This window comes from Halichoerus grypus, chromosome 8 (genome assembly GCF_964656455.1).
Source record: "Halichoerus grypus chromosome 8, mHalGry1.hap1.1, whole genome shotgun sequence".
NCBI classification, from domain to species: domain Eukaryota; kingdom Metazoa; phylum Chordata; class Mammalia; order Carnivora; family Phocidae; genus Halichoerus; species Halichoerus grypus.
Window position 1 is genome coordinate 92,867,540 of NC_135719.1, and position 19,065 is coordinate 92,886,604.

At 43.1% G+C, this 19,065-nt stretch overlaps 1 protein-coding gene across 1 annotated transcript in view; it reads right to left on the reverse strand.

The window, feature by feature from the left end:
- NKX2-1 (NK2 homeobox 1) overlaps positions 1-4,039 on the reverse strand; it is a 46,104-nt gene extending 42,065 nt beyond the window's left edge. The window contains exon 1 of the mRNA XM_078078736.1: positions 3,967-4,039. The gene's annotated coding sequence lies outside the window, so the exon portion shown is untranslated. The remainder of the gene's footprint in view (positions 1-3,966) is intronic.
- Positions 4,040-19,065: the final 15,026 nt, after the last annotated feature.

Here is a 19,065-nt window from a genome sequence, read left to right on the forward strand (position 1 = left end):
CAAATCCATGCCCATTGGCAAGTAGCTCATTGTTTATCATGTCTATAATCCATAGAGGCCTGAATTTGAGGAAAATAAAAGACGGAGTTTCAAGGAGAGAAAATTATGAGCAGGAGGAAGCAAATGATTAAAATGGAAATGGTGGTCAGGAGCCTCTGTTGTTTCCCCCAGGTGCTTTGTGGACAGAAAAAAAAAAAACTTTTTTATCAAACTCCACCTGAATTCTTTCAACTACAATGAGGCAAAGAAAATGCACGCTAATTATGAGCTGGAACATTATCTATCAATATGTTAATGAAGCGGGTTTGCTAATGGTGAAAGACTTGAATTTTAATAAAATTTTAAGAGCTTCTTGATTACGTGTTTGTTAGTCGATATGATCATTTAAAATTATCTCTAGGTGGCTTTACATGGAATAAAACCTACATTAGAACTGTATTCTAAACAGGCCTTAATGAAGCAGGTGAGGATACCATCTGTGACATAAACACTGTCAGCCAGAAATTCACTTCAAAAGAAATGTAAACTAGTTAACAGGAAACATGTTATCATATCTGCCAGTAACAGCTTTCAATGTAGGTAATTTATTTATGTATTTACTTGCTAATTTTTTCAAACATATTTGCTTATGAAAATAATGTTCGATTGAATTAATGGATACTGCCTTTCAATATTGGGGGGATTTTTTTCATCAATAAAAAACAAAACCCCCTCTGGTGTCCTGTTTTGACAACATCCCATACATAGATGAAAACTGTTTTATCCGCCTAAACCCACACATTGTTTGAGAAAAGATGGAAAGAGACACCAAAAACCCCAAAATCAAAGCAGAATTAGCATAGACGCTTCACTAGTAAGTTCCCATGAATGGGAGAAATTGCGTTACCTGTTCTCCAAGATGATTTTGGTGTCAAAGTAACTGGTAATCCCTATCTGCCTCTCTAGAAGGTGTGTGAAGGCTCTTGGCTTCATCCTTCATCTTGCACATTAGAAGCACAAGGTCTCGATTAGTGTTTGAACCTGGATTACAACCCAGGGCTTCTGAAGAGAGGGCAGGTGCCGAGGAGGCTGAGCGGAGCCCCCGGTGTAGAACAGGGTGGATCTGGCCTGGAGTCTCTGAGGGCCGTGTGCAGTGGGGCTGTGTTGTATCACTGGGCGGCTTGGGGTCCGGGTGTGGTGGGGCCTGTGTCTTCTCCACTACAGGGGAGGCAGTGATGAAGGTGTCAGTGAGGGAAAGCGAAAGTGAATCCTAGAAACCAAGGAAGGGCGACTGAGAACCCAGTCTCAAGTGTATGAAGTGCCCCTATGTTTAATGGGCTGAGAATGAAGGAAAGTGAAGGAGGTAGGTGGGTGGGATGAGGAAGAGCAGGGACGGCTAATTCTCGCCATATCACTCTGAGCTTTGAAAAGAGGCTGCGAGGAGAGGTTATGACAGGAAATCACTTGAGAAGAAGCAACCCCATCTGAGAAACCAGGGGTGCTTCTTTCTGAGCCGAATTCCTTCAGTAAAGATAAGGATGATTCACCAGGTCTCTTAGTTTCCCAGGAATCGAAATACTATTTATGTGATGGTGTCAATAAAACATACTTCTGTGACAGTCATTAGAAATTGCTAATACTCTCATTCTTTAGTGTTTCTAATGAGATTTTTTAAGATCTTTTTTTAAGGTTGTTAAGAAACAATTCCAGAAGGTAATTGCCATTTAAATGGCTTCTAATTGGGCCCTGGGTGAGTTTCTTTGAGGGCATGCTGCCCTCTAGGGGTTGAAGCACACAGCAGAGGGGAGGATTTCAGAGGGGCGAGGGCCCTGTGTGAGGGAAGGAAGAGCTTTCCTAGATGAGTTTGATTTTTCATAAAAATGATGCAGTGTTTTTGCATTTCAGCTCTAGAAAAAATTTATTTCATAGAATGTATCATCTATTCTAAAGGCCTTAAATAAAGCAGCATCAGATTTGATATATTCCTGGGGTATTTCCTTTATTTCTTTTTCTTTTTTTAAGATTCAGTATGGTGTTTTTAAGATTTAGTATTTGGGAGGGTATTGGTGGGGGCAAAGAGAAAATGTGTAGGCATTTTTATTTTATTTTTTTATTTTTATTTTTTAAAGATTTTATTTATTTATTTGGCAGACAGAGACACAGCAAGAGAGGGAACACAACCAGGTGGAGTGGGAGAGGGAGAAGCAGGCTTCCCGCCAAGCAGGGAGCCGGATGCGGGGCTCGATCTCAGGACCCTGGGATCACGACCTGAGCCAAAGGCAGATGCTTAACGACTGAGCCACCCAGGCGCCCCATGTGTAGGCATTTTTAAACCATAATCGTCCCCCTATTCCTAATTATCCAGTGCGAAAGTCTCCTCCCCTTTATTGGTGACGACTTTCTGCAGGCCCTTCCACAGGCCGCCACAGGTAACTCTCAGTGTTACTGAGCTGTTAGGACCCACAGTCAACAAACAGCAGAACCTCTCTTTGAACCCAACTTTCCTCATTCCAAAATCAGCGCGCTTTCCTTTTTGCCACCAGAAAAATACAACTGGCCATCACTTTGCGCATATATATATAAGCAAAAAAATCATATATATATGATTTTATTTATTTATTTAGCATGAGCAGGGGAAGGGACAGAGGGAGAAGCAGGCTCCCCACTGAGCAGGGAGCCCAACATGGTGCTCTCTCCCAGGACCCTGGGATCATGACCTGAGCCAAAGGCAGATGCTTAACTGACTCAGCCACCCAGGCGCCTATATATATATAAAGATTTTATTTGTTTGTTTGTTTTTTTGTTTGTTTAGGAGAGAGAGAGAATCCCAAACAGGCTCCATGCCCAGCAGGGAGCCTGAGTCCGGTTCGATCTCACCACCTTGAGATCATGACCTGAGCGGAAATCAAGAGTCAGACACTTAATCAAACTTCCCCACTCAGGTGCCCCCATCACTTTGCTTTTAAACAACTTTTTAACTCTTTTCTTTTTACAATAATCATGGCTTTAGTGTTGTTTTGTTTTTTTTTTAATAAATGAAAGGACTGACAGATAAATATACCACAACCATACATTTTATCATTTGGTGACACATTTACCCCAAACCTCAATTTTGCCTAGAAATGAAAACTCATGATGAAAAATGAGTATTGTGGTAGAGGCCAAGGGCCAGAGGGAGAAATTCGGGTCCTAAAGATTCAGGGAACGGCTAGAAAAACATACAATAACAATAGAAAAGAAAACTGCAGGCACAGGGTAGACTACACCAAAAAAGGGCAGAAAAGAGTTAAACGGTAACATTCTGGCATAGCGCAGCTGAAGTGCTTCCTCCATCACAGAAGCACGAGTCAGAGAACTGTGGACCTTTCTAGGTGGGATAAGGGCTCCCTCCTTGGAGGGCGCTCCCAGCTGGGACACTTCTCTTCTTTCCTCCTGCCTCCCCGCCCCCAGCCCACTCTAAACAACATCAGCAACAAAAAGGTCAGGGCAGGCCGTAAAACCCTTCTCGCCGCAGATGCTGTGCCGGCGGACAGAGAGCTTGCGGAGTGGGCAGCCACAGCCCAGGGAACGGGGGTTCTCCGAGCAGTGAACGGCCGCAGCTGGTATCGTGCACACAGTGTGCCCCCCCCCCATGCACATAAATCACAGCATCACGGAATCTCAGGTTTGAAAAGGACATTTCCAATTGGTTTTCTAAGCCAGCTATCTAAAATGCACAAATCCTTGTCTGAGCTTCCCTGGTCAAATGCTCTAAATTTTAGCAATTCCTTGCCTAAATTACATTCGCTTAAATCTGCCTTTAGCTTGAAATCCATTAGTCCTCGCTCTGGCTGGTGCTGGTAAATTGAATAGCAAACATTTACAGTAAGATCTATCTTTCCTAAAGCCTGGCTCCCAATACATAATAACAGGGAGAAACCCTCGGCCCTCGCTGCCCCTCTAGTCCCACCACCTCTTACTAACACACGGTACAGAGGGCACACATACCGGCGTGGTTCCTTTTCCGATGATGGTGTTGGTGTTATCAGTGATTGTCACTCTTTCTTCACAGTTTCTCAAAGCATCTCTGAAAGTGGAAAAAACAATGCTGACAAATCTCTGAACAAGAGCAACCCAACCGTGTAGGGTCACCTTCTTTTTGCAAAAGGAACTGCTAGAGGAAGAAAAAAAAGTCTCAGTTATTTAATGTTTGAAGTTGCCTCGGAAAGTGGTCTGACATTCCCTCTTCTCTTTTGAATTGGAGCTGCTTTTAAACAAAGTAGATATAAATCGATCTGCTAGCGTGTGTGTGTGTGTGTGTGTGTGTGTGTGTGTGTGTAAAGAGAGAGAAAGAGTGAGTTGGGTCTCTCAATTGTTCACTTTCCCTCGTGCCTAACCTAATACATCCTGCAGCAGTTTCAGGCCAGTTCTAGTCCAGACCACAGTCAAAATGGAAGACAGCCACTTACCACCTTCACACCTTCCTCCCATCTCTTCTTCCTTTGTCCGTGTTTGAGGAACTTTATTTTCCCATAGGAAGTTTCCCTTAGCCTTTCGAGATTTCATTCTCAAATCTTTTATAAATTGAACTATCTTTTTCTGGGGAATACGGCTTCAGAAAAATGGAGATGTAATATTCATCACTTCTATCTAATGATGAAATTAAAGGGGGATATCCTCAAGTTTATAAAGTGTTAGAATGTTTATTGTTTCTTAACACTGGAATTCTTATGGCTCATCTTCTTCTGTCAAGTATAGTCATCCCTGTCTTTATTTTAAACCAGTATAAGATCAGAGCACTCACTGTTACTGATGAGCATATTAACCTGTTTGGGCATAAAGAACTAAATGACCCAGAGTAAACTTAATGAGAAGAAATTTCCCAAGAAAATGCTAGATTTCCTCTTGCCTCTTCCCCTGAAGATGGGTTTGTTTCTAATTCAGGGCCAGGAATGAAGGTTTATGAACTCCCCCAACCCAGGCCCAACCCCAGTCATCCCAGTGGAAAAAGTGTTAGAACCAACGTCTCTGCTCAGGCCCCTCTGGGAATGTCCACACCCAGTCCACCCAGGCCTGGTCTTAGAGCGCTGTTGCTTCATGACTACATACACGTTTCACATTCATTTCCTGAAAGACTCATGTGTCGTCCACTGTATTAGGTGCTGATAGGACAGAGGTGAACAATTTACATAGTCCCTGTCCTCATGGCAGGTGAGAGAAGTAAATAGGCCATCATAGAAACATAGTTAGACTATGCCGTGGTGGGGAAACAGGGTGTGCTCTGCAAACATAGAGCTGATCCCCTGAAGCTGAGCTAGGCTCGGGGGACAGTCAGGAAAAACCTCTCTGAGGAGGACATGTTTGAATCAAGGTCTGAAAGATACTTTGAAGAGGGAACAAGTGTGAAGACCTAGAAAGCGTTTGATGTCTTTAAAGAACTGGGGGAGGTCCAGTGTAACTGACTATCCTATGTGTGGAGGGGAGGGGAGATTTGGTGAGTGCAGGGCATTGAGAGGAAAGCGTGATTCATGGCAAGAAATGAGACTAAATAGTTATATCCCACATAAGGAAGTTTGGGCACGATTCTATGAGTAGTGGGTAGCTACTGCAGGGTGGTAAGCAGACGAGCAACGTGGTAAGACATGTATCATATCAACATCACTGTGAGTACTGGGTGGAGAAGAAAAGGAAACATAGAAGCAAGGAGGCTGCAGTAACCCAGCTAAGAGAAGACAGCGAGCGGCCATGACTGGACCAGAGTCTCCGGGAATCACTGTGTCTTCCCTCTTTCATTCCCTGATGAAGATAAATCTCTGTGGGGTGGGTCAATCTGTTATTGATGTATATTAATGCTTCTCATTATATGTATTTTATGATGCTTTGACATCTTGGGGCCTTGCGGACAGGGGAGGGACTGCCCTTCCGGGGTTTTGCTAATTCCTGGAGATAGCAACTTGCCTCCAAGCATACCTTTCATAGGCAAACTAACCCTTCCGGAGCCTGTTGTCAAAAACCACCTCCTCTATCTCACTTTTGTACTCCTGGAGGCAATATTCCTTTGCCCTCATCACCCTAGGGCCAGGTACTGGACAACTAGGGACTACCCCTACAGCCCAGAGCCTACAGAAATTAGTCGGACCATCCAACCCTATGCTCCATCGGCTGCTTATCCTGCCTTACTCATTTCTTCCCACACAAACCATAAAGAAAGGTTTTTGCCCATGTTTCTCCTTGCTACTCTTGCCTCCTGCCTTACCTTGGCGCTTGCCCACATGGCCCTGTGTGGTGTGGCATGTCCTCTTCAGACCAGTCAGTAATGAACCATCTTTTCAATGGCAATTGTCTCCTGATCTGTTGTCTTCACCATCCCTGAACAAAAACAAAATCCTGGGTACGTTTTTTTTGTTTCTTTTTTGTTTTTTTTTGAAGATTTTATTTATTTATTTGACAGAGATAGCGAGAGCAGGAACACAAGCTGGGGGAGTGGGAAAGGGAGAAGCAGGCTTCCCATGGAGCAGGGAGCCCGATGTGGGGCTCAATCCCAGGACCCTGGGATCATGACCTGAGCCAAAGGCAGACGCTTAATGGCTAAGCCACCCAGGCGGCCCCCTGGGTACGTTTTAAAACAAGTTGTATCTCACCTAGGTGAGCCCTGTGATAAGAAAGTCTTGAGAATCCATGACTAGTTTTCTTTAGACCTAAAGAAGGTCTTCATTTACTGCTCTTACATGCTACCCTACTATGTCATCCACCATAAAGTTTGAGAATATCAAGATAGCTAGAATTTAGAAGGCAACATACTGAAAAGCAGGTCCTTCACAGGGAAAAGCTCTGAAGATATCCAGAGGAGTCTCCTTGAGTCTTTGGCTAAATAATGATCTGCACATCAATGTGGGAAACTCCCCAAGGCTGGGAAAGGAGTAGTAGCCAGAACAATTGCGGGAGATCAACAATTGCTAGAGATCAACAGTGCTGGAAGGTATGCATGTTTCCACCAACCAAAATGAAGAGATCCCATAATACATTGGCTGGAGTCCTCAGAAGGGTCATGCCTTAGGGATGGAGCTGAATTACTCCAAAATAAAGCCTGTTCTGGACCTACTCTAAGAAAGCTTAAAATCAAGCCTGAAAGGGATTAAAATTATCCACAAATACCTTAATGCCAGAAAAAAATTCAACAATCTTTAATACAACACAACACAGTAACAAGTAAATTAAAATACGCAATTCTTTATCCAATTGAAAATTACCAGGCCCTTAAAGAATCAGCGAAAAATGATGTACAATCAGATTAAAAGGCAATCAATAGAAACAGAAACAGAAATGACAGGAAATCATGGAATTCATAAACAAGGACCTTAAAACAAGTATTATAAATCTCATAAACATGATCAAAGGTGTCAAGAGAAACATAAACTTGATGAGAGAAATGGAAGATATATATTTTAAAAGACCCAAATAAAATTTCTAGAAATAAAAAATGCAATACTGAAAATGTAAGTGAACTCTAAGACATTGCAAAAGACACTAAACAACACAGCATAATCAAATCGTTAAAATCCAGTGATAATGGGAAAAATCTTTAAAGCAGCCCAGGGAAACAAGACACATTACAAAAAGAGAAATAAAGAATGATAGCAGACTTAACACCAGAAGCCACACAGGCCAGAAGACAAACAGCACATCTTTAAAGTGCTAAAAGAAACAAAAATACGTCAAGCCAGAATCCTATGCTGAGTGAAAATATTTTTCTAAAAATAAAAGCAAAATAAAAACATTTTAAGACTGGGGCACCTGGGTGGCTCAGTCGGTTAAGCATCCGACTCTTGATTTCAGCTCAGGTCATGATCTCAGGGTCATGAGATCGAGCCCAGTGTCAGGCTCTGTGCTCAGCAGGGAGATTGCTTGAGATTCTCTCTCTCCCTCTGCCTTTGCCCCCCCTCTCCTCATGTGCACGTGCGCGTGTGCACGTGGGCTCTCTCTCTCTCTCTCTCTCTCTCTCTCAAATAAATTAATTTAAAAAAGTTAGGACTGCTCTTAAATTGTGCTCACCACAATGACTCCACCATTTTGGTGAGTGCAGTTGACTCTGCTCCTCAGCATAGTTTTCTCACAAGACTTTTAGGATCAAGCAATTCCTGGCCAAGAAACAAAAGCAGAATCATCCCATTCCCTAATGGATTTGGATGCAAACTGGGTTCCAAGAGGAAACACTGGAGAAGAACCAGCCTGGGTCTCTGAGGAATAGCACATGAGATGGCACACATATTTATGCTGTATTAAAGTCACTAGTATCTTACCATACGAGCTGAAAACATCACCGCTATCTGAACAGTTGGACATGTTTTATTGGGAAAATAATTTTTCTCTTTGTTTCTATGCTTCCCTACTAGTAGGTTGGTTCAGTAATAATGATGCGAGAACTTCTGTTTGAAAAACATTTTTAAAACGAACAAAAGCTGAGAAAGTTTATGGCAGGAGCCCTATGCAAAAAGAAATAATAAAGAATTTTTGGATCTACACAATGAAGAATGCCAGAGATGGTAAATATGTGCATAAATATAAAAGTTTTTCTAATTAAAAAAATATTTTTTTAAAAAAGATTTATTTATTTATTTTGGGGGTGATGGAAATGTTCTATATCTTAATTGTGGTGGCTGTTATATGACTATTTACATTTTTCAAAACTCAACAAATTGGTGAATTCTATTGTAGGTAAATTCTACCTCAATAAAGATGATAACAAGAGAGAATGGGAGGAGAGAAATTGAAAGCCGTGAGCATAAGCGAGTATTTAAAGAGTTTTGCCAAAAGGGGATGATTGTTGGCAAGGGAAGAGGGTCAAGAGAAAATATTTTTATTTTTGAAATGGGGAGACAGCAGCATGTTTATATGCTGGTGGGAATGATGCAGTTGAGAGAAAAAAATTGATAATGTAGAAGCAAAAGAGCAAAGTTGCTGGAGTGATGATATCTTTGAAGCAGACTGGAGCAGAGACCATTCAACTATGGTAACAGCTGGGAAGATAGAATATAAGAAAGCACCTGCTGTTAAGGCAGTGATGTGGTAGAAATCTATGGGATTTCTCTCTTCTGGTTATTTCAGTTTTCACAGTGAAATAGGAACCTGAGTATAAAATGGGGGCCAAGGCAGAGATGGGAAGTTGACAAGAACCAACATGGTATGAAAGAGTCAAGGAGGATAATAGGAGACTGAATGATCTAGAGATACCTAGCATGACTGCCTAGAAACGTTAAGACTCATTTCAAGTTAGTGGCCATAAAGTGAGGCCAGTCCATGTGGTTCTGTGTTTTTCTCCAGCCATATTGTGATGACCTCAAGTGCAGAGTAGATGGAGAGTTGGATTCAACAGGTGTTACAGTTTTGCCTTGAGTACAATGAAGTGAGAGGGGCCAGGGGGCTGAGGATATGTTCAAATGAGTGATGATAATGCTTGTTGAGGAACTTAAGTTGGGTAAGCAGGAAAGTGAGGGCATCAAAGGACTGGGGGATAATGAAGGGTGGGAGGACCAATGGATTAGAATCAGAAGCCTTAAAGATGTACATACCACTTCAGTCAACAATCCATATTTAAAAATTTATCCTTAAGAAATATATTTTTTTAAAGATTTTATTTATTTATTTTGACAGAGAGAGAGAGAGAGACAGCAAGAGAGGGAACACAAGCAGGGGGAGTGGGAGAGGGAGATGCAGGCTCTCCGCTGAGCAAGGAGCCCGATGCGGGGCTCGATCCCAGGACCCTGGGATCATGACCTGAGCCGACGGCAGACGCCTAACGACCGAGCCACCCCGGCGCCCCTCTCCTTAAGAAATATTGATGCAGATGCACAACACCTATAAGAATGTTCATTGCAGTATTTTATGTAACAGTAAAATTTATATTACATAATACAATTATATAAATACTTATCAATTGAGAATTGTTTAAACAAATCATGGTCCTCAGTTAAAAACAGGTTTTGTGGGGCGCCTGGGTGGCTCAGTCGTTGAGCGTCTGCCTTCGGCTCAGGTCATGATCCCAGGGTCCTGGGATCGAGCCCTGCATCAGGCTCCCTGCTCGGCTGGAAGCCTGCTTCTCCCTCTCCCACTCCCCCTGCTTGTGTTCCCTCTCTCGCTGTGTCTCTCTGTCAAATAAATAAAAAAGAAAAAAAAAGAAAAGGCAAAAGAGGGACGCTTAGGTGGCTCAGTTGGTTAAGAGTCTGCCTTCGGCTCAGGTCATGATCCCAGGGTCCTGGGATCGAGCCCCGCATCAGGCTCCCTGCTCAGCGGGAAGCCTGCTTCTCCCTCTCCCACTCCCCCTGCTTGTGTTCCCTCTCTCGCTGTGTCTCTCTCTGTCAAATAAATAAAATCTTTAAAAATAAATAAATAAATAAATAAATAAATAAATAAATAAATAAAATGAAAACAGGTTTTGTGTAGTTGTGTGATTATCTGTCAGGTAATATACAAGGCTATGCTGTGGCTTTAGCTGGAAGCTGGATTGATGAATTTATTCTCTGGCATTCCAAATTACTGTTGTTTGTCCTTCCATTGCTCTAATACCCATATGATTATATAACTAGACTCCTTAGAATAATTAATAATAAAGTAAATGAGAATGCAATTAGTCCTTGCAGTGGTTTTTATCACCTATAGATCAGTCATGGAAGAGTAGTCTCCACAGAAATTGCTCTCAAATTCAGCGGGTAAACACAGTGCCCTTTCTCATTCCTGATGATCACTGCTCATGGAGTATTCTGGTGCCCTCCTACCTGCCTGTAAAGTTGGGTGTTGACCACTCTCCCCAATGTCAGCAAGAGCTGTGGTAGAAATGTTCAAAGGAATGGGAAAAGAGCTAGCTCCTCTTTTCTGGAGACTGTAGCATAAAATGTATAGTATATGTAGCGTATGTTTTATAGTATGAAATGTCACAGTGTGACGTTTCTTCTTCTGGAAATGTAAAGGAATAATATCTGTTAGTATGCATATTTGGTCATAAACTAGACATTTAAGAACACAAATGTGGTAGATTGTATCACTATTTAAAATATCTGCTGCCCTTCCCTCCCTGTTGATAGTAAGCTTGAACATGAGACTGCTTTAGAGACTTAAATGTGAGAAGTGATATATGCCCATTTCAATCAGAAGCTTTAACAGCCATTGTATGATTCTGCCATGTTCTCTTTCTCCTCTGAAATGTATTATATGGGGGAGTATTCCTTCTGCCTAGGTCTCAGAAGGAAAACAGTGAAGGGCTGCAGGGACATGTAACATAGGTGTAAGAAACAATACTTTGTAATTAAGCCACTGAGGTGTTGGGGTTATGTGTTTTGTAAAACTTAGTCCAAGCTGACTGCTATGATAAACTAAACAAACCGAACACTACATTGGATGTATGTAAAAGCCTTAAGTGCATTCAGTAGAATGGAATAAGGACTGCATTTATTCAGTGCTAACTATCACACGTTATTCGTGCATTTAACACTCATATTAACCATATATGATACATGGTATTATTTGTAGACAAATGTCGAAGGAACCAGGGCTAATAGTAATTTCACACACTGTGACAGCCAACATTCAACTGATTCTTCCCCAATCAAAGATCAATCAATTTCCCAAGTCCACATTCTTTCCACTCTCTCACACTGCCTTCTGAGTGAAGGAATTCTGAGTTTAGTTGCAGCTTTGGATAGGATGGACCCAGGTGAATTCTTTATTTGTATTCCAAATACAGTGAAGGAAAACTTTGTAGACAAGGTCGAAGTTCTACAATTGGAACCATTTCCAGAAAGAAGAAGAGCTAATGACTTATAGAGAAGGGCATTTCCTAGCAAATCATAGTCTAAAACCGAGTTCCAAGGCAGAAATGTGATGGCGGGATGATGAAGCCCAACAGACTGCTTTGAGGGGCTCTGAGATTCCAAGCTTTAGTGTGTTGTGGGGAGGGAGGCAGTCTTGCTGAAGACCTCCGAAAAACAGGATGAAGGTAAGTCCTGAACAAGACTCATGAGGTTATGGGAAAGAAGGACCTTGTTAAAGTAACCATAGGTAGCTATGTTCACAGGGTTAAGGGTCAATCTAAAGAGAATTAATTTGGATTTTTTTAGTAAATATTTTGGCCTTCGTCTTTCTTACATGCAATGATGATCTGTTATCACGTCTGTGCAGAACTATTATCTTAGAACTTATTAGTTGCTAAGAAGTTAAAGTTCTCACCTTCTTTGGAGCCCGAATCCCTACACTTAAGTTCCTCAGCCTCCCTCTCTTGTCTACAAATTAGCTGGCTGAGGCATCACATAGTGATAACGATGGGAGAAAGTTCATGTTAAACAGTCTGCAAAGGTGCCTTTTCAGAGGGACTGAAAGCAACTAAACATTCTAAAATCAATTTAGAATAAATCATTCCTCTGCCTTCCAAGGCTTCACACACATGGGTTTTAGCTGGTGAGGTTTCAGAAGTCCATGATTTCCCACAAGCTGGTGAATTATAGCTTCCCTGGAAACATTATTGCCCTGTTTGAACTCATGCTAACTTTGAAACAAACAGCTTCTTCTGTCTATGTTCTTTTGTCCTGCTTCATAGCCCACAACCTTGCTAACGGCAGAAATGGTTGTGGTTCCCAATGCATGACTCTTGATGGAGGCACAGTGTGAGGCTGCAAGGAAGAAAAAACTGAAGGATAAAGGGGAATTGTTCTTTCCAAACATATATGATCTCTGTCATTTTTCTTTGTAGTTATAATTTGCAATGATACAAATGAGATTTTCCCCCTGCACTTTTAATCATTTACTTGAGTCTCCTGCTCATTACACCACTGCATTAACAAGAGATCAAGTGTCATATGAAAATAACTATATTTAAAAGCACAGCTTATTTAAAATACAGAAATAATTATTTATACATTTCTGTATTTTCCATATTATCTTACAAAAAATATGTTAATTTTAGAGTGAGAAAGCCAATATCCTTCCTACATTGGTCTGGCAAGTGAGATTATAAATTAGTTTTTCTTTCTCATTAAGAGAAAAGAACTGAACATTCCCCAAATCTGCTTCATGCCCACTTATATATGTATCACATGCATGTATAGAATATTTACCTACTTAAAATTTAAAGGTTAATAGGACGGTTGTGGAATCAAGTTGTTCAGTTGTTGGGCATACCTGAAGTGTTTGAGTATATATTCATGTTCCTTTCAATCAGTGACAAGTTAGATGCAGAAAAGAGAACATTCTTGTAATGTTTCCAGGACAACAAAATTCTGGGAGCTCTATTTTATTCATTTAGTCCCCTGTAGTCCCCCCACACACCCAAATTGATAAAATGATTACCTTAAGGTAATGTTTCATCTACAAATATAGAAAATAAGGGAATCCTATGCTCTCTCTACATTTTGACTTTATATGTAACATTCCCTGCAGTGAATTAGGAGCACCATTGAACACTTGGTCAGACAAATGACTGAATCCATCAGTGTGATTAGGCAGTAAAAACAGCTTCCCAGGAAAAGCAGTTACTTCTTTACTCACCATACCAGGTTTCTTTTGTCTTTTCCTGGTATGTTGTGTTTCTTGCTCTGTATTTCAATTTTATTGTAAAACAAACAAACAAAAAACCACCTCTCTTGTCATTGCACTAATGCTTCTCTGACAATTTCAGATCCTGACATATGATGATTCAGGTTGCCTCTAGTTGAGAATTTACCTCCCAAGTTTAATGTAAATGTAAGCTGATAACTTTAAGAGGAAGAGGGGCTTGCTCAACACACTATCCTTCAATAAAGCAGGAGGAAGAAAGTCTAACAGACATCTCAGGTGAGAGATTCAAGGGCCCTTTTAATGGACTGTTTGGCACTTTCGTCTCTAGTTTAATTTGCAAACAGCTTCCATTCCCCATCAAGTGAATTCTGCCAAGTATGCTATCCAGCCCCTAGGAAAGAAGGAGGGGGGGGGGGGACAGTTGGTATTGGAAGGAGAGAAAAGGGACAGTCCAATTCAGAGCTTTTAGCTAGGAAATCCATTTGAAAACCTGTTGACTCATAAAGGACCACCCAGTTGGAATGCAGAAGGAAATTAAGCATGACCAAGGTCCCCTCAAATGTTCTTCCCATAATGCTCTACTCACAGAAGCTATGGTGAAACTACAGCAGCTTTTGAAATTACATGACCTCAATAAGACCTGGAGATTTGTATTGGCCCATAGGGCAGGGTATTGAGAAAATGTTCTTTTACCTCTAAAACATGATGATGCTACTTTTCTGGATAAACAATAAAAACTTCCCACTGAACATGGTTGGAAAAAATAAGAACGCCATGTTTTTGAAATTTGGGGGTATGTGTGTGACTGTTTCATAGTCTAATCGATTCTTCCTCGTTAAATGCCCACTCTATATGGGTCAGCATTGAAGGGAGTACTGTTTGTTTCTTGGTGAGCTTATAGACTGAGTAGCATGAATGGTGGGTAAAAAGGAGAAAGGGGAATGTCATATACCTTCAGTTATTAGTCTGGATTGGGGGGTTGGAGGTGAGTTAAACGATGCAGAATTGGAATTCTAAAAATAATTAAGGAACCATTTAGTAAATTCCCTCCCACATATGACTTGGAAAAATGATGAGCGACCCGGAGCAAGAAAATTTTTTCAGGCAGATCTTGAACAGTAAACGATGCAATCACATCCGTAGAAATGATCGTGCCCCGGGGGAGGGAGACTACTTTCTCAGCATTGCAAAAGCTCCTCTCTCTATTGTTCTTGTTTACAGATTACCTGCCTAGGCTGGTTGACTGACACACGTAGAACAGATAAACTTGGTTAACAAACTATTTAACCATGCTAAGCCCAAAATTAGCCTGCCTGAACATTTTATTCCTAAGTCTAAGATGGTTTAAAGCAGTAAAGTGCATGTGTGTATGTAAGAGGCAAGTTAATTGTGTGTGTAAGAGGCAAGGGAATAAGAAACATCTAAACACCATTGTTAGAAGGGAAGGTGTACGTTAACCTGGGCTCAAATAACTTCCTTCTAACCCATCAGTAGCACATTATCTAAGATTCTAAAGTGCTAAATTGGTCAGATAAGAGACTTGCTAAGATGTAGGATCCTCTGAACAATGAGGAAAGAAAATTGAAGTGAAAATTGCAATCTCCACCCACAAGAGACTTAAGTGAGATGAAGTGAAAAGTGTTTACAATGGAAGAAAAGAGGGAAAATGTGAAGAGGATGATATTTAATAATAAAGATAACACTGGAGACCCAGGAAGGAGGAAGATGACTGGGGAAAAGGCCAGCAAAGCCAAAGTCATAAAGCTCCACAGGGGTCTGGGCCTGGGGGTTGGGAAAGCTTAGAGGAGCTTATCAGAGTCAGCCGGGACTCTGCCGAACGCTGAGTGGACAACTGGTGCCAAGGCAGAAGCAGCAGATGTTTTTCTGGAAGAAGAATGGTGGAAGGATAGTCACGGGAAAACACTGTCCCCTGCAACAGGAGCTGTGTCTCACTGATTGCAGGACAAGAATGCACACAGACAGACGTAGGGGCAATGCAGACGCTGTGCGCACAAGCTGGAGGTGTGGAGGACAGGAGAGAAGGGAAAGGGAAGGAAAGAGAGAAGGGAGGAAGGAAAAAACAGAGACACAGAAAGAGGCTGAAGAACATATCTCTTAGAGAACCATCTGTAAGGTAACCGGGACTACCAACTGGGAGAAATAAAACATAAAGAATGGGAAATCATTCCCACCGTGCAGTGAGTGAAATATGCGGGACCTGGAGCTAGAATGCGTGCGTTCAGACCCTCTCTGTCACCTCCTAGCTGTGTGACCCTGGACGGCTTACTTATAACCTCTTTGGCCTTTAGTTTCCTCATCTGTAAAGTGGGGCTAGCAGTTCCATCTCATGGGGTTGTTGTGAAAACTGAGTTTATTGAGTGAAAGAACTTAGAATATTGCCTGGTATCCAGGAAACATCAATAAATGTTAGAAACTACTGTGATATCATGTGATCAGCTTCTGTGAGTGGCCCTGAGGTATCCATAAGACTAGTTTATGGGGGCGCCTGGGTGGCTCAGTCGGTTAAGCGTCTGCCTTCGGCTCAGGTCATGATCTTGGGGTCCTGGGATGGAGCCCCGCATCGGGCTCTCTGCTCAGCAGGAAGCCTGCTTCTCCCTCTCCCTCTCCCTTTGTGCTCTCTCTCCCTCTCTTGCTCTTTCTCAAATAAATAAATAAAATCTTCAAATAAAAAAAGACTAGTTTATGATGGTTGGGTAGTATATACCTTGTCACATCAAAATCACAATTGTCCTCCTTAGGGCAGTTTGCAGGGTGGCTAAATGTGGGTTAAACAAAGGATGATGATAACATTTTATGAGGTTTACAACTGCTTCCGACAAGTCACTTACTCCCACCCACTGAGCCTTGGTTTCTATCTGTAAAATGGGGGTATGATATATACAATACGTAAGCTTTCCGTGAGATGAACTGTGAAAGTGTCTAGAACAATGTCTGGAACACAGTAAGTTTCAAAACAGAGTGTGAATCCCCTTTGGTTGGTCATGGGCAGCAGGTTTAAAATACTCTCATTAGGGAGGGAGAGCCTAACTGTTCTCCCAGCTGCCTGTAGAGAGGCCTTGGGTTTAGCTTCTCTTGTCAGCGCCTAGAAGAACTGATCTTTTAGGTCACACAGAAAACTGACATTTACCTTTTGCAGCTTATCTCAAGTGTGAACAGAAGAAAAATGACAGCCTGAGTCTTTAAAATGGGTCAGTGGTGATGGGAATATATTTTTAACTCTTCCCTGCAGTTTTTCCTCTCTAAAAGAAGGGGCTTAAAGGAAAGGACCAAGAGGAAGCAGGTAACAGTTTCTACACGACGGCTCCTGATGCTAATGTCACAGGAAATTTCTGCCCCCCTCCTGCCCAGGATACCAGCTGGCTTGCTGGTGGGCATCCTGCTACGGCTTTGACCACCTCACTGGGAAGCAGCTCTTTCTTATTGGGGTTGGACCTCTGGATGAATCTGGCTGAGGACATGCTCTCCCAAAGAGCCTCCTGGGAAGAGGGGCTCCATGATTCAGACCCCTCAGTATGGACCTCAACTTCAGTAGGCTTTCTCCACTTTGCACACCCCAAGACCTACTTCCTCTGTAACTCCAGGACAAGAAAAGGCAAGAAACTAAACAGGTGGTGATTTTGCCCTTTCTCCTGAATATTCAGGTCTTTGCCACCACCAATAGCAGAAAACAAAGCTACAGATCTTTACCTCCATTCTTGGAGAAAACACCCCTTCTGGAGGAAGAGCATGGAAGAGCCAAGCACCCAGCCAGCTGACCACAGGGGCAAGTCCCAGCCAGGGCCTTCTTCAGAAATCCTTTCCTCCTTTTCTTTCCCATCTGTTCTGCCAGGGCCAACTGGGAAGCCCCCAGGGTGGTTTCCAATATATGTCTAACAATGTCCAGGCTCCCTCCCCAGCAATCATTTATTAGAAAGAGGTTTTATGATACAAATTTGATAATCTCCCATGCACACTGGCACTGTTCTAATTGAAGTTGTAAGCCCATAAAATTCAAGCCCTTTGTCTTCCTGAAGGCCACAAGGTTTAAAAAGGTTTAAAAAGATACTATTGTCCTCTCTAACACCCACGACATTGTCACCAGGGACTGATTAAACAGAGTCCTGAATTGAAACAGTGCGGATTTTGTCTAGGTCCTTTTCAGGCCTGACAATGCCCTTTTCAGTTCCCAAGACAAAAGGAGGTTTAAGGATCGAGATTCTTCTGAGATAACCGCATCCATATGGAAGGCAAGGTGGCCAGCAGCTGAGACCCAAACACCCCACTCCCTTCCCCCTCTGTCCTCTCTCTCCCCACCCCCCAAAATTCCAGGTGATAACACAGCCTCAGCCACCCTACCTGGGGGCGGGGGGAGAAAAGAGGGGAAGAAAACTAGGGTCTCAAACTGGCCCAGTGCCTACTCCACACAGGCCTCACTGAGCCCTTGCTCCCTTCCCTGGATCCCATGCCTGAACCTACTCTCCTTAAGCACATCTCCTTGCAGTGGGCACCAGGGAGGCTGGTCGTCACTTCACCAAGAGGGGAAACACTTGCATAGGAAGCTCTGCAGCTCCGTATACCCAGGCGAAGGGCAGTTACAAATTCCAAGGGTGGAACCCTGGATCTCCGAGCTTAGAGTGTATCAGGACCGCGGGAGAAATGAGACCCACCAGCAGGTCCCACACCTATGTCGGCCCACCCTGGCTCTCCAAATTGGTCTTCCCGCAGCTGGCAGCCCGGAGGAGGGTCACTTCCCCACCACCCTTTGATTTCTTCATTGCGCTACCCTCCCCCTCCCCATTCCACTCCAGCCAGGTGTAGAGCTAAGAAGAGGGAGGAAATCACAGATGTCAAGCGAGGCACTCGCAGGCTTAATTGGGATTTACAAATTCTACGGGTGCTCGGGTGCTCCTCGGGTCCAGAAAAGGACAGCTTGCGACCAGGCCTGAGCTGCTCCAACGCAGTACGCTCTGCCCCCAGCCCAACTGGCCCGTCTCCAGAGAGTCCTTGTGGGGAAGCTTATTATGTCTTATCCTGGCCAACTGGGTTGACTTTTGGTGTCTGAAACACCAGCAGCTTCGGGAGCCCAGAGGGGTCTCCAAGTCAGCTCCCGCCACCTCCCGCAGACAGGGATCCCAGGGTTTCCTTGGCTTTATCCCCGCACCTCCCTCCCTCCACCCCTTCCCCAACATCTTCCTAGAGCTGCGTCGGGACTGAGACCTGCCCTTCCACCCAGCCCGGGGTGGGGAGAGTGGACGGGCGCCCTGAACTCCGGTCCGGAAAGCACAGCTTCCATCTACGTTCCCGGCAGGCGCTCAGGGGACCCAACCCTACACATTTTATTCTCGCACCACAAGGAGGAAAAATATTCTATTTCTTTAAAAATAAGTTGCTTCCCATACAAATAGCTATTTAAAAATATACAAATAAGGTTTAAGCAATAAAAATCTAGCTCTGGGGCTGGCGGTCGAGGGAAGAGGAGAGGGGGAAATGCTGGCTAAAGTTCCCTGCTCAGCGGCTGGGGGAGCGCGGGGCAGGGGACCCCTGCGCCGAAGGAGATGGGGCCCG